This window comes from Mastomys coucha, unplaced genomic scaffold (genome assembly GCF_008632895.1).
Source record: "Mastomys coucha isolate ucsf_1 unplaced genomic scaffold, UCSF_Mcou_1 pScaffold15, whole genome shotgun sequence".
Classification (NCBI taxonomy): Eukaryota; Metazoa; Chordata; class Mammalia; order Rodentia; family Muridae; genus Mastomys; species Mastomys coucha.
Window position 1 is genome coordinate 28643515 of NW_022196897.1, and position 13309 is coordinate 28656823.

Here is a 13309-nt window from a genome sequence, read left to right on the forward strand (position 1 = left end):
GGAGCCAACACCTCTAGAAAGCTGATTCATCTGACAGCATCAAAGCAGATAAGAGAAATAATGTTCCTTAATGTGACAACATAGTTACATTTCCATAACTTCCTCCCTTGGTTGCCCTCAGATCTTAACTCCTAAGCCTAGCTGAATTCTCTCACCTTTTATTCCTTTCTTTTCAATTTTAATTTGGGTACTGATACAACTTCTAAGTACAGTTTCCCTGAATCTCTTGGACTTCTATTTTTTTTCAGATTTCTGTACCTATTGATTTACATACAAATCCTCAATTCTGAATCTTCCAGTTTCATTGAGTTTTAACTCAAAATTAATAATTTTTCATTAGATATCAGCTAAAATCAGTCGTTTACCTTAACGTTCTGAGTGTTTTTTTCTGAAAATATCCCCACAACACATATATACATACTACATATGTGTTTATATATATATGCATATTCACATGTACTATACTATATATATATGAACACATATACACATACATACACTCATACACATGCACACACACACACACACACTTTATTGCTGAATGTGTCTACTTTGACTTTAACTCAAATGTCATGGTTTCTATCCTCATTTTCAATCCCTCCTTCTGACAGCTGTCAAGATTTACAAATTCCTTGCCCTGTTATTTTTCTCTCAAACTAATAAAATGGTCCTAGAGGTACCTTCTGAGTTCATTTAAAAACTATTTTGTCAACAGAAGTAAGAAGACCAAGAGGGGACGCTGATTCCTTGTTATAGTCACTATTCAAAAATAATTGTGAAAGCATCTAGGTTTTAAAGGAGGGAAAAGAGCTATATCTAACTGTGGATGACAAGTTCTCACATATACGGGCTTCTACGTGAGTAGCACTATAATAATGCTGTGCATTATTATACAAAGGTCATAGAATTATGAAATAGAATTGTGTCCTGAATGGAGAAGGTAAAGTAGAAAACAATTGGAATAAGCTGTCTTCAACACATCTCCATGCCTTGTTCAAGATGACAAAAGTACAGATTGCAAAAGAAAATGCAACACATGGATTTTCATCTAAATTAAAAGTCTTCATGCTTCAAAATAGAGTAGTTCACAAAATAGTTAACTCACATGTTAAGGAGAAAACATTCACATATCATTTAAATCATAACATACCAAATATATCTAAAAGCTCTTACAGGTCAACAGCAAAGTAGAAAATAATGCAGTAGGAAAGTGATCAAAGACAGAATAGACATTTTTTAAGGTCACAAATCAGAGCAGGTGTCCACATAAAAGTGGATCAACATTGATAGTCACCCAAAACAAAAAAACAAAAAAAAAAAACAAAAAAAAAAACAATAAACATCATACCTCATGTCCACTCTGATGCCAGACACAGAGATAAGGTTCTGCAAAGCTGTAGAAGAACTAAATAAAAGTAGCATTTGTATATATTATTTATGGGAATGAGAAACTGTTCAGCCCCACTGTCAAATATGTCAAGTATGAAGTCAGCATATTTCAAGCAATTCCAATAGTATTCTCAAGAGAAATCAAACCATGTATCTGTGTATAGTACTGTTCACAGCAGCTTTGCTCATAAAAGCCAAAGGCAGAAATTATCCATATGCCAATCAAATGATGAGCATATGAAGAAAGTAAATTAAAAAAAAAAGCAGGTACAATGGAATGTCACTAAAGAATAAAATATAAAATACTGGTATACGGCAAAATACATAAAAGTCTTCAATGTATTATTTTGAAAAAAAAAACATGTAGATAAAATGCCAAAGAGCATTCATAATTTTACAATAAATATTCAGAATGGGCAAAACTTACAAATAAATTATACATTTTTTTTGTTTTCTGGTTATTAGGCAGAAAATAGGAGATAAGGTAAAACATGAAAGGAGTTATTAACTATAGGGTTGTTAGTTTATTGCTTGGTTTTTATGGAACAGGCCATAAGAATACTATCAAAATGAAGGTGGTGAATATGCTCCATCTACTGAACTGTGCACATCAATTAGATGAGTATGTGGTATGTGAGATTCATCTCTAACACTTCAGGTTGGGTTAGTGAAGCAAATCCCCATGGCCTGAATCCCATCCTGGTCTACCCTTGAGCAATATTCCAATTTTTCTGAGCCTTTATAACAATTTCCTATTTTTCAGCTGAGAAACAGTTACCAAAAGAGTATATCATGCTTATCATTAAAAAAAAAAAAAGATTGGAATGGCAAATAAGGAAACTAGCTCCCTGTGGAAGGAGTTGCTTTCCTTCTCTCCAGCAGAGGGAGGACAAATGGCTACCTATGGTGCCCATTGACATATCATGGGTCATACCAGACTCCTTCAGGGTCTCTGGTAAAACTATAAGATGGCTACTCTAAATGGTGGATTACCTCGGGGTTCATGGTTATATAATTTTAACTGGCTAAAACAGATCTCTTCTCTCTCTCTCTCTCTCTCTCTCTCTCTCTCTCTCTCTTTCTCTTTCTCTTTCTCTCTCTCTCTCTCTGTCTTTCTACTGCTGTTTTTATGGAACATAGTAATGTTCATCCTCAACTTGGCCAATCAAAAAACAAACAAAACAAAATCTAGAGTTTCTCAATGCCAACATAGACAAAGACCTTAAATATTTACAATAATCTGCTTTTACTAAAAAGAGACTAGCTGAGATAACTTCCAAAACAGAAGGGAATTGAACCTAAACTTCAGGCAAAGATGACTGTTTATGGCCTTGGGAGAAACTAGTTGTTTTTACACTAACAAATATGATAGAATTAGTCTTTGGTAGAAATGAGAAAGAACCTGCAAGGAAGAAAAAAATAGATAGGCCAAAGAGGGCTGGTTTGAATCCTGGTTCAGCAAGTTACCTTGGGTAATGGCTCTTGTCTCCAGCCTCTACAGCCTTCTTAATTCTGCTTACATTACTCCTGATAGGGTCTTGCCTCCTAAAAGGTCTAATCCAATTTGTTAAATATATACTAATATCTGTTAAACTCCTTGTCCTCAGGACCCAATATAAATACTTATACAATCAAGATATAGAAGGTAAATGTGCTAGAATGTCAAAGACAATTGGGAAACATAATGAGAAAAATATATTTGTTAATCCTCACTCAACATTTGGCTAAAATTAAGGCCAGCATGACCCTCAGGTAGGCACAATATTTACAGAAACTCAGACTCACCTGGCATTTTTCTGTTTCGATAATCAAAGCATTGTGTTATCCTTCCTGATCAGACAGAAATACCATGGTGACACAACTGTGCCCTATTCATATTAAACTTCATATTCTGTCATGCTCTCTAATATCCACCACAGCTACATCTACAGCATGTACCAAACTTGTGGGGGTTTTTTTTGTTTTGTTTTTTTGTTTTTTGTTTTTTGTTTTTTTAATAATCCCCTTGCTCATTCAGCTACGAGCTGCCTTTTTAGACTTGTAGTAACAAGACTGTGTATCCTTGTTTAGATCTGCTTGGCTCAATAAATACTTTGAGAAGGTTAGGCTGACTCCATAACAGGCTTCAAATATCTCAGTTTCCAAGAACCAGGCAAATCCAGGCAAATCCAGGCAATTCCAGGCCTCAGAAGCTGCCTGCCACTGGCCTGAGGCAAGGACAATGGGTCAGCAGCAGTTTCCAGCCAGCCTCCATAACCTGGTGGTGGAATGTCCTTAGAGGTAGAGTAAGACAATGCCAACCTACCCCAGAATTCCCCCAATGGGCTTAAAACTGGGCCTGAAGTTCACTTGAGAGTCTCTCTATCTTGTTAATGGGAGACCCCAGCATCCTTGACTTATGCAAAATAAAACACTCTATGTTTACATCCTATTTGAGTCCAGGGTGTCATTCTTCAGTGAAGAATGTGTCAGGTACAGGACTGTGAGTTTAAATTCAGTTTGGATGACAAAATAAGATCATATCTAAAGGAATAAAGGAACAAAGCAAACATATAGTTAAATTCTACATTTTAGCCAAGACTCTTGACTCACTTGATAATTATTTAAACTGAAGCAAGACTGAGGTCATGGGCCTATAAGTCTAGCTAATCTGGAAACTGAGGCAAGAGGATCAATATATTCAACACTTGTATGACTATAGAGAATGTTCAGGCAATGTAGCAAGACTGTCAGAAAATAAAAAAGAGAAAGAAAAATAAAATTTTGATTATGTCCATATTTTGGTGGCAGAATAGTTAGTGTACATGATAGTGAGAATAATTAGCTTTAAAGTCATAAACATGGTCAAATATTGCCATTGTTTCTTGCTACTACTACAGAAATCTCAGAAATATGAGGAAAGACTGAGTCCTGCATGAACCTTAGTGTGTCAGGCTTTCCAGAACAAACAGAACAAAGGACTGGCACTAATAAAACTGAGAGTAAATATGTTCAGGATCCAGAGAACAGCAAGAATTCCAAGGTACCTGAAGCCTTGTCATTATCAGGAAAGATAAAAACATTACCTAAAATATTTAAGGAGAAAGTGACAATTCACCTTCCTATGTTCTCTGCTCATTATTAGGTGCAGAACACAATCGCCACCTTCAAGTACAAGTCACATAGGGAAAAACAATCCCATCAAAGGTTTATTCACAAACACAGGGATAGAGGAATATCCTACCATGTGATGTTAACCACATTAATACTTGGGTGTCTGCAGGGCTTCCATATTTATCACATTTTATTGTGCCTTCTCCCGCATACTTTGCTTAAGCAATCTGTTTAATAACGCACTATATAGTCTTAAATCCCTAAGAAAATAATAATTGATTTTTATGTTATTGCAGCATAGTATTTGTTGTGGTTTATAAACTGTGTGCATCTATTATGAACAAGAAAAATATTAAAAGCTTCAAAATATAGACATGACTGAGAGGTAGAAATAAGGACTTTGGGAATCCAGCACGTAGAAATATATGGCCTGTGAAATGAAATCAAGCATTCTACGGAGTTCACCAGCATTCTCTAGCTATAGACCAGTCGTTTCAGGAGAATGTCCTTTGGTGCATTTCAGTTGCCCTTCTTTAAATAATGGATGAACCCTATGCAATTGGACAGAAGACAGTAATGAGACCTAACTTGCTACCATCATTCTTAGCTCTTGTAATTCTTATCCCAGAATGTATAAGTGTGCTATAAACTTAACAGATAAGAACCATTACCATGCAGACATCAGCACCTCAGCACATGTACCTCATACAACCATTAATTTGTTCATTACTTCTTTCTTTCAGTTTGTCCTTCCCTTTCAAGACACGTTATCTTGTAGCACTCATTTTAATTGTCTTTCTATTTCTGTTTGCTCTGAATCCAGGCTTACAAATTTGCTTCTTTGGTCTTTTACTATGATCAAAAATTTTTAATTCTTCTCTGATTCAACTTTTGGAACCCTTTGTTCTTGAATTTCAGTTTTTGACTGTCACCTCTTTCCCAGTGCCCTCATCCAGCAACTCCACTTGATTTCGCTTTCTCAATCTTTCCTCTTAATTAATTTCAGCAATGTGGCTCAAGCAGAGGAGATGTGGTTGCAGAGGCCCTATTTATTTTTTGATAGTGCTTAGCATTTTAAAGCTATTTTGCCAGGTGCTAGGTCGTAAACTGAAGAGCCTCAATATAAGCTCTCTCTCACATATGGATGTAGAACGTATTACTTTTTTGTTATTATATATAGATAACTTGAATCAATATTTACATAGCTAAATAATGTATAAATAACTCAAAATGAATATTATTTTTTTAATTCAGTATACCAGTTAAAAAACTAAGTTCCACTTCATGTAATTTCATTGGTAGTTTTAGATGTTATGGAGAATGTTCAACTTTCTGACACTGTGATGTGATGTTGTCATCTACAAATAAATATATAGGGCCGTATTTATACTAGGATGTTTGTGGCCCAACACCAGTGCTTGGACATATTTTCTTTAGAATGTCAGGACTAAGAGTGCATTCTAAGATTCCAAATCCTCTCCCATTCAAAGGCATTGTGGGAGATATAGAAAAGCCAATAATACTTGTGTTTGTATGCATGTATGTTGTATGTGTGTGTAAATAAATGTCTTTGCTTATGTGTGGAGGACATAGGTCAGTGTCAGGTGTCTTTTTCTATTGCTTTTTAGCTTAATTTTGAGAGTAGCCCCCCCCATCTCTCTCTCTCAACCTGGAACTCACCAATTTGTCAAAACTACCTGTGTTGCAAGCTCCCAGTGTGTGCCCTCTGTACATCCCAGCTTGGAGATTATTTGAATCATCATTCTCACATCTTTATATGAATGCTAGTGATATAATCTTAATATGCTTGCATGGCATTCACTTTACTAACTGAGCCATTGCCCCATCACCCAAATATATTTTTTGTCAGGAGAAATTTTCTTTTATTAATCATTCCTGTCAGTTACATCTCAAATGATAACCCACTTCCTGGTTACCTCTCCACAACTACCACGTCCCATCTATCCTCTTCCCCCTTCACTTTGCCTCTATGAGGGTGCTCCCCTACCTACCCACTCCTGCCCCACTGCTCAAGCACCCCCCTACACTGAAGTTTCGAACCTCCACAGGACCAAGGGCCTCCCTTCCTGTTGATGTCATACAAGGCTATCCTCTACTACATATCTGGAGCCATGGATCCCTCCATGTATACTCCTTGGTTGGTGGTCTAGTCCATGAGAGCACTGGGTGGTCCAGCTAGCAGACATTGTTCTTCCTATGGAGTTACAATTCCCCATAGGTCTTCCAGTCCTTCTGCCAGCTACCTCACCTGGGTTCCTGAGCTTAGGCTGATGGTTGGCTGTGAGCATCCACATCTGCATTGGTCAGGTGCTGGCAGAACCTCCCAAAGAACAGCCACACCAGGTCTCAGGAGAGATTTTTTTTTTTTTTTTTTTTTTTTTTTTTTTTTTTTTTTTTTACGTCTCATCCTCGTGGCTTCGGGTGCTCTACACAGTCAGAGAAACCTCTCTAGTAACGAACTATAGAAATGATCCCTGAAAGTATAGTCTTCTCAGGAGAGATTTTTATGGTTGTTTTGAAGATGTATTGTTTTACTGAAAGTGATGTTTGTCTTCTTTTCTGAATTTACCTTTACGAAACTAATAAAATTAATAGTTAAGGGATTAATCTTTGACAAAAATGAATGCAAATATTTAAGCATTTGGAAACATTCACTATTTAAATGCAATCTAAGTGTATTTTGTTGTTAAAATGATAATTTTAATGTTATCATTCATTTATTTTATAATTTATAAATTTTATTTATGAAATTTCTATTGTAGTGAAGTAATTTTTCCCAACACAATATTGTCATTGTCACAATTATTATTAGTAGTTGAATGATATTGACAAGTTTTATTTCCCACTGAAACATCTCATTTAAATTTATAAATATAGTCATCTGTAAATTACTATATTATTTAAGTTAGGAAGAAACACGATTAGAAATGTAATTTTTTGGTCTAGCCTCAGTGAGAGAAGATCTATCTAACCCTGGAGAGACATGAGGCCCCAGGTAGTGGGGAGGTCTGATGGAGTGGGGGTGGGAAGTGGGGACATCCTATTGGAGACAGGGGGTGGGGGAGGTAAGATGGGATGGAGAGCAGTTGGGCAGGGGCAGACAGGGAGCAGGATGAAGTCTGGACTGTAAAAAAGGATTAAAAAAATAAAAAAATAAATTAAAAAAAGAAAAGTTATCTTTCCCTAACCTTAATTGCCTAAGTAAATTTCATTCATCCCAACTAAATATGATCATTCAAGAGAACAATATTGTATTTCTCTTTTAATTTTTTTCATCTTCCATTTTATTTGGTACACCAGTCAGTGTTTTTACCAAAACCACCTTACCATGTCTATCTTCTTAAGCAAATTCACTATAATCATGAATATCAACTCAAATTTAGTCTTGCAAATGTCACATTTGTCAAGTCAAGCTATCATTCACTTAGCAACTTTTGTGGACCAGAAAATGCATAAAAAGTCTTTATTTAAAAGGATGTCAGGCTTCCCTCAGCATTCTTTCTTCCCTTTCATACCTCTGTCTGCGATTCTGGAGCCTGAAGCCATCAGGGACTACCAGCTCTGAAGGCATCCCTCAAATTATGCTGCTACCCAGGATAACTAGAGGCCTAAAGCCATAATGGACTATCATCTCTGCCTGCATCTGAGGAAGCCTGTTGCCGCCTGGGAAAACCATCTCTATCTGCAATTCCAGAGGCCTACTGACATCAGGGACAACCGTCTACTTGCAATCACAGAGGCTTGCTACCACCATGGAAAATCAGATGGCTGAAAGCCAGCATAAGAACACAATCAACAAGAAGCAGTGCAATATGGCATTAACAGAGCAGTCATCCGACTACAGCAAGCCCTGGATTACCTAACATACCAGAAAAACAAATAAAACAACCTGAAATATCTAATCTTATAGAGATAATAGAGGCCTCTGAAAAGTACATGAAATAAGTCCCTTAAATACAGGAAAATGTAATCAAACAGACACAGGGAAATAGAATGAAACAGGTGAGGAAAATGAATAAGACTGTTCAAAACCGAAATTTAGAAGTAAAAGGAATAAAGAAAACAAAAACCGAAGCAATCCTGGAGATGGAAATCCTAGGAATGAGAACAGGAATTACAGATACAAGTATCACCAATAGAATACAAGGAATGGAATAAAGAGTCTCGGGCTTAGAAGATATGACAGAAGAAATCAGTACACTAGTTTTAAAAAATGCCGCCGGGCGGGGTGGCGCACGCCTTTAATCCCAGCACTTGGGAGGCAGAGGCAGGCGGATTTCTGAGTTCGAGGCCAGCCTGGTCTACAGAGTGAGTTCCAGGACAGCCAGAACTATACAGAGAAACCCTGTCTCAGAAAAACAAAAACAAAACAAAACAAAAAAACAACAAAAAAAAATGCCAAATCTAAAAAGTTTCTTACACAAAGCTTCCAAGAAATTTGGAACACTATGAAAGGACAACATCTAAGAAAAATAAAAATAGAAGGGGTAGAAGGTTCACATGTCAAAGGACAGTAAATATCAATAAAATCATAGAAGAAAACTTCCCTAACCTAAAGAAAAAGATGGCTATAAACATAGACTGTAACAGAACACAAAATAGATGGAACCAGAAAAGAAAATCATTCTGTCACATAGTAATCAAAATACTAAATGTTCAAAACAAAGAAAGAATATTAAAAGCTGCAAGGGAAAAAAGCCAATTAACATAAAATGGCAGATGTGTCATAATTATACCTTACTTCTCAACAGAAACTCCACCAGGCAGAAGAGCCTGGGCAGACGCCTTGCAGTCCCTAAGAGGCCACGGTAGTCAGTGAAGGGTACTATACCCATCAAAATGTTCAGTCACCTTAGATGGTATAAATATGGTGTGAAATTACAGCTCAAATATTTGTCTCATATAAAACTCTAGTATCTCAAAGTATATAAAATACCAAATTCCTGATTGATATGCATTGAACATTTGATATAGGTTTTATATATTTGACAAATAAGTATTAATTATATATATATATATATGTCAAGAAAATTTGCAATTATTTTTCATAAAATTAGTGTTCATTTGAGAAATCTGAATTTATCTATGCTTTGTTTACTTTAACAATATGAGTGTACATAATTTTACTAAGTAGGAGAAATTTCAAATCATTAGTGACTCATTTTATTCTTTAGGTCTAAACAATAAAATGTCATTTAAAGCAGAATATGAGAGAGTATCAAAAGCATAATGTAAGTTTGGGAAAGCCTGTAAAATAAATTTTAAATTTTCTTTCCAAACTTCAGAAGGTAAAAGTCTAGCTGTCTTTTTGTTAGCCTTCCTATAATACCATCTGTTTTAAGAAAAAACTAATTCTTCTTTTTTTTTGAATTTTCTATTTAAAGCATACATTTTAAACATTGATTTACAAAATTTATTATTTTTGGCATTATTCACAATTCAGTAAAAATAAATTGGAAAAATTATGTGGAAGATTTGAATATGTACAAAAAATTTGTTTTACATATGTCCATAATACTGGGGGGGGAAGTCAATGAAAAAGAGGTAGGGATATAGCTCACTTGGGGTATCGTTAATAGAAAGCTTCCTAAAGAGAGTACATAGCACGTTAAAAGAAGATAAGGAGAAAATTCTCAAGCCACATGTCTTTCATAAATTTAAGATTCAAAATGGAGAGACAAACTGGCTAGAGTAGGTAAAGAAAAAACATGGCAAGAATCTACCATAATGAAAAAGACAGTATTTGCCTCTTCGTTTGGCATTTTCTTCAGAAAGCTAGAATAAAAAACAACCCTATGTGTTCATGTAGTACTAGAAACAGTAGAAAAAAATGAGAAATTAGAAGAACAAGTCTGAGAGTTTTTAAGACAGAAAACTGGGAATACCATATTAAAAACTGTGCTACCATTCAAAGCAGTTTATTTTCAAAACAATATTGTAAGATATTTTTATTTTAATTGATGAGCAGGAAGCTAAAAGTAACACAGAAAGCAGGCAAGGAGGGTGGCAGACTTGAATTAAAAAACAAAGCAACCAATTTTAAGCAAAAATGCCAAAGGTTTTGATGCTATGGGCTGGGAAGCAGTCATTTGCTATTTGCACAGTGTAATATTGAAGAAATTTAAGTGGAATTTCCTATGGCAGTGGGCATGTAATCAGAAGGCCAGCTGCAGACCTATGGCCTAGTTCGAGTACATTTTTACTTGCATCTATGTATGTGTGCAGATGAATACATAAAATCATATTTTTTATTTTATTAGAAGTAAAATAGTGACCGAAAGATCAAACAGAGATAATGAATGAGACATTTCTTTGTCTCTATCATGGAGAGATTTGTGACACATGAAGCCAAGTAATCCTCAAGGCACTGGAGTATAAGTGAGTCTTAACCTACTTAGTACAATTTGTGTAATCAGCAGACTAAGTGACTAGAACAGCTTCCATGTGATCATTGTTTATCATGTATAAAATGACTTAATGACCAGCAGTCCCTAACTGTACTAGGATGTTATGAAGATAAATGAGGACATTCGTATTTAAAGCTTATGGCTTACTAGAAAGAAACACTATGAAAATCGCTGTTAGTAATAATGTTGAAGGTTATATATTTTAAGTAAGACAAAGTAACATGCAACCCTTATGTCAGTTTAACGATTATAGAAGCTTCTGAGAGAAAATAAAGACGATATTTAAATTTGAAATAAATGAATATGAGAAACATTCTCACAAAACAAGTTTCAAACAGATATGTCAGATTTATGGACTGACAGATAGCTGCTCTGTAACTTTCATCCAGGTATTTTTAGATATCATTAGGTTTTCCTATGAGTCTTAAGGTGATCACATTTTCATGTAATCATAAAATAGACATCTTTTTTCTTCTTTCTTTCATTGGCATATCTTGCTTATTTTTCTTTGGTTTCTGAGATCTAATGGTCACACAGAAGTCATTTTCACTTTTAAGGTTTATGAATTGAGGCTTTGTACAAAATATTGGTGTATTCTTCAGAAACATTAAAAATATCTCAGTAAAGATGAACCTGAATCCTGTAACGTGACTGAACAAAGATATTTGTGCATTCAAAGCTCATGAGACAAATGACCTAGATATTATTGAGTAGTACTATTCAATGGATTAAGCTGATTGTTCAGTTTGTCAACAAGTGTCACTTATGGAGAACTACTATATAAAAGTATTTTTATCCCATAATCTATAACTACTGGAGAAGACACCCAGAAGGATTTGGAAAATCAACGTTTCTCTTTGTGAAATTGACAGAATGTATTCAACTGCCTTTTTACAATTTTTAAAACTATCCCCAATGATAGTGGCCCTATCAATTATTTCTTTTTTATTTCTTTTTATATTTTTATTAGATATTTTCTTTATTTACATGACAAGTGATATCTCTTCTCCCTGTTTCCCCTCTGAAAAAAAAAGAAAGAAAAAGAAAGGAAAAAAATCTATTCCCTCTCCCCTTCCGCTGCTCACCAACCCAACCTCTCCCACTTCTTGGCCCTGGCATTCTCCTACACTGGGGCATAGAACCTTCACAGGACCAAGGGCCTCTCCTCCCATTGATGACTGACTAGGCCATCCTCTACTATACATATGCAGCTGGAGCCATTAGTCCCATCATGTGTACTCTTTAGTTGGTGGTTTAGTCCCTGGGAGCTCTGAGGGTACTAGTTAAGCAGCTAAAGAAAAAAATGTTAATATTTGCATGTTATTCAAATAATTTCATGACAGTATATTGCTATGGCCAATCCACTTGTCTATTAGGTCTTATTGGTAATTTCTTTCTGCTCCTAATCTAAACATCACTCTTTTATCAATTGCATACATATGTAGTAAAGACAATATGATGCTACTCATGGTTCAGGCATCTATTGGAAAATTGAAATTATTTCTCTTCAGATTACATGTGAAATTACAAACATGTAGGACTGTTAGAGTTCATTAAAATGCATATAGTATAGGTTTCTGAGTGCTGTAATCATGGAATTCTACCAAATCTGTATAATCTACAGAAGATAGCAAACACTTAATTTTGTAAAATAGGAAAGTTAAAATTACAAATATTTCTATGTTGTAACAATTATGCAATTTACTTCGAGGTAGAGATGCAATCTAGAAACAAGGCATAGTTCAAATTTTTAGCCTTCAAAACCACAATAGAAAAGATGACACTTATTTTTACATATGTGAAAATATATTTTAAAAATTACACAAGCAAACAAAAACAAAATGCACAAAGAATTAACTCCTAGGATTAGTTTAACAATATATCATTAAACATTTTAAAACCTCCTTTATATATATATAACTCAATAGCCTATTATTTTTCTAAGCAATCCACTTAAATTTAATTTAAATTACAGTATTTATAGCTTAAATATAGATTAACAATTTTTTGAAATTCAGGAAATAATGAGTTTGTCATGAAATTTATTTAGACATAGTACTATGGACAAAAATATAAAGAAATATTGCTGACATGATGGATTTAGAAATGGAAGGTGCAGGATGGTTAACATCTCCACTAAATTTATTCTACCAATGATGCTACTGTTTATGATTTTCAGATGAATAGCACACTTAAACGAAGGGAGCATTAATACAATATGATATTAATATACAAATACTCACATTATTCACCTGCCACTGACATTCTGAATTAAATCAGTAATGGGGTGTATAACTGATTAAATATCTACACTGCAGAAAGCACCACTTCCAGATTTAGAGGGGTACTGCCAGACTGATCACATCATTACACTGCCAAATGCCATCTATCACTTTTAC

General features: G+C 34.9%; 1 protein-coding gene and 2 pseudogenes across 7 annotated transcripts in view; 1 reads left to right on the forward strand and 2 right to left on the reverse strand.

Annotated features, from left to right (window-relative positions):
* The window catches only part of LOC116090126, a 1191078-nt pseudogene that overhangs the window by 965337 nt on the left and 212432 nt on the right, over window positions 1-13309 (forward strand).
* The window catches only part of Lrp1b (LDL receptor related protein 1B), a 1939581-nt gene that overhangs the window by 392644 nt on the left and 1533628 nt on the right, over window positions 1-13309 (reverse strand). The window lies entirely within an intron of this gene.
* LOC116092610 lies at window positions 6837-6993 on the reverse strand (annotated as a pseudogene).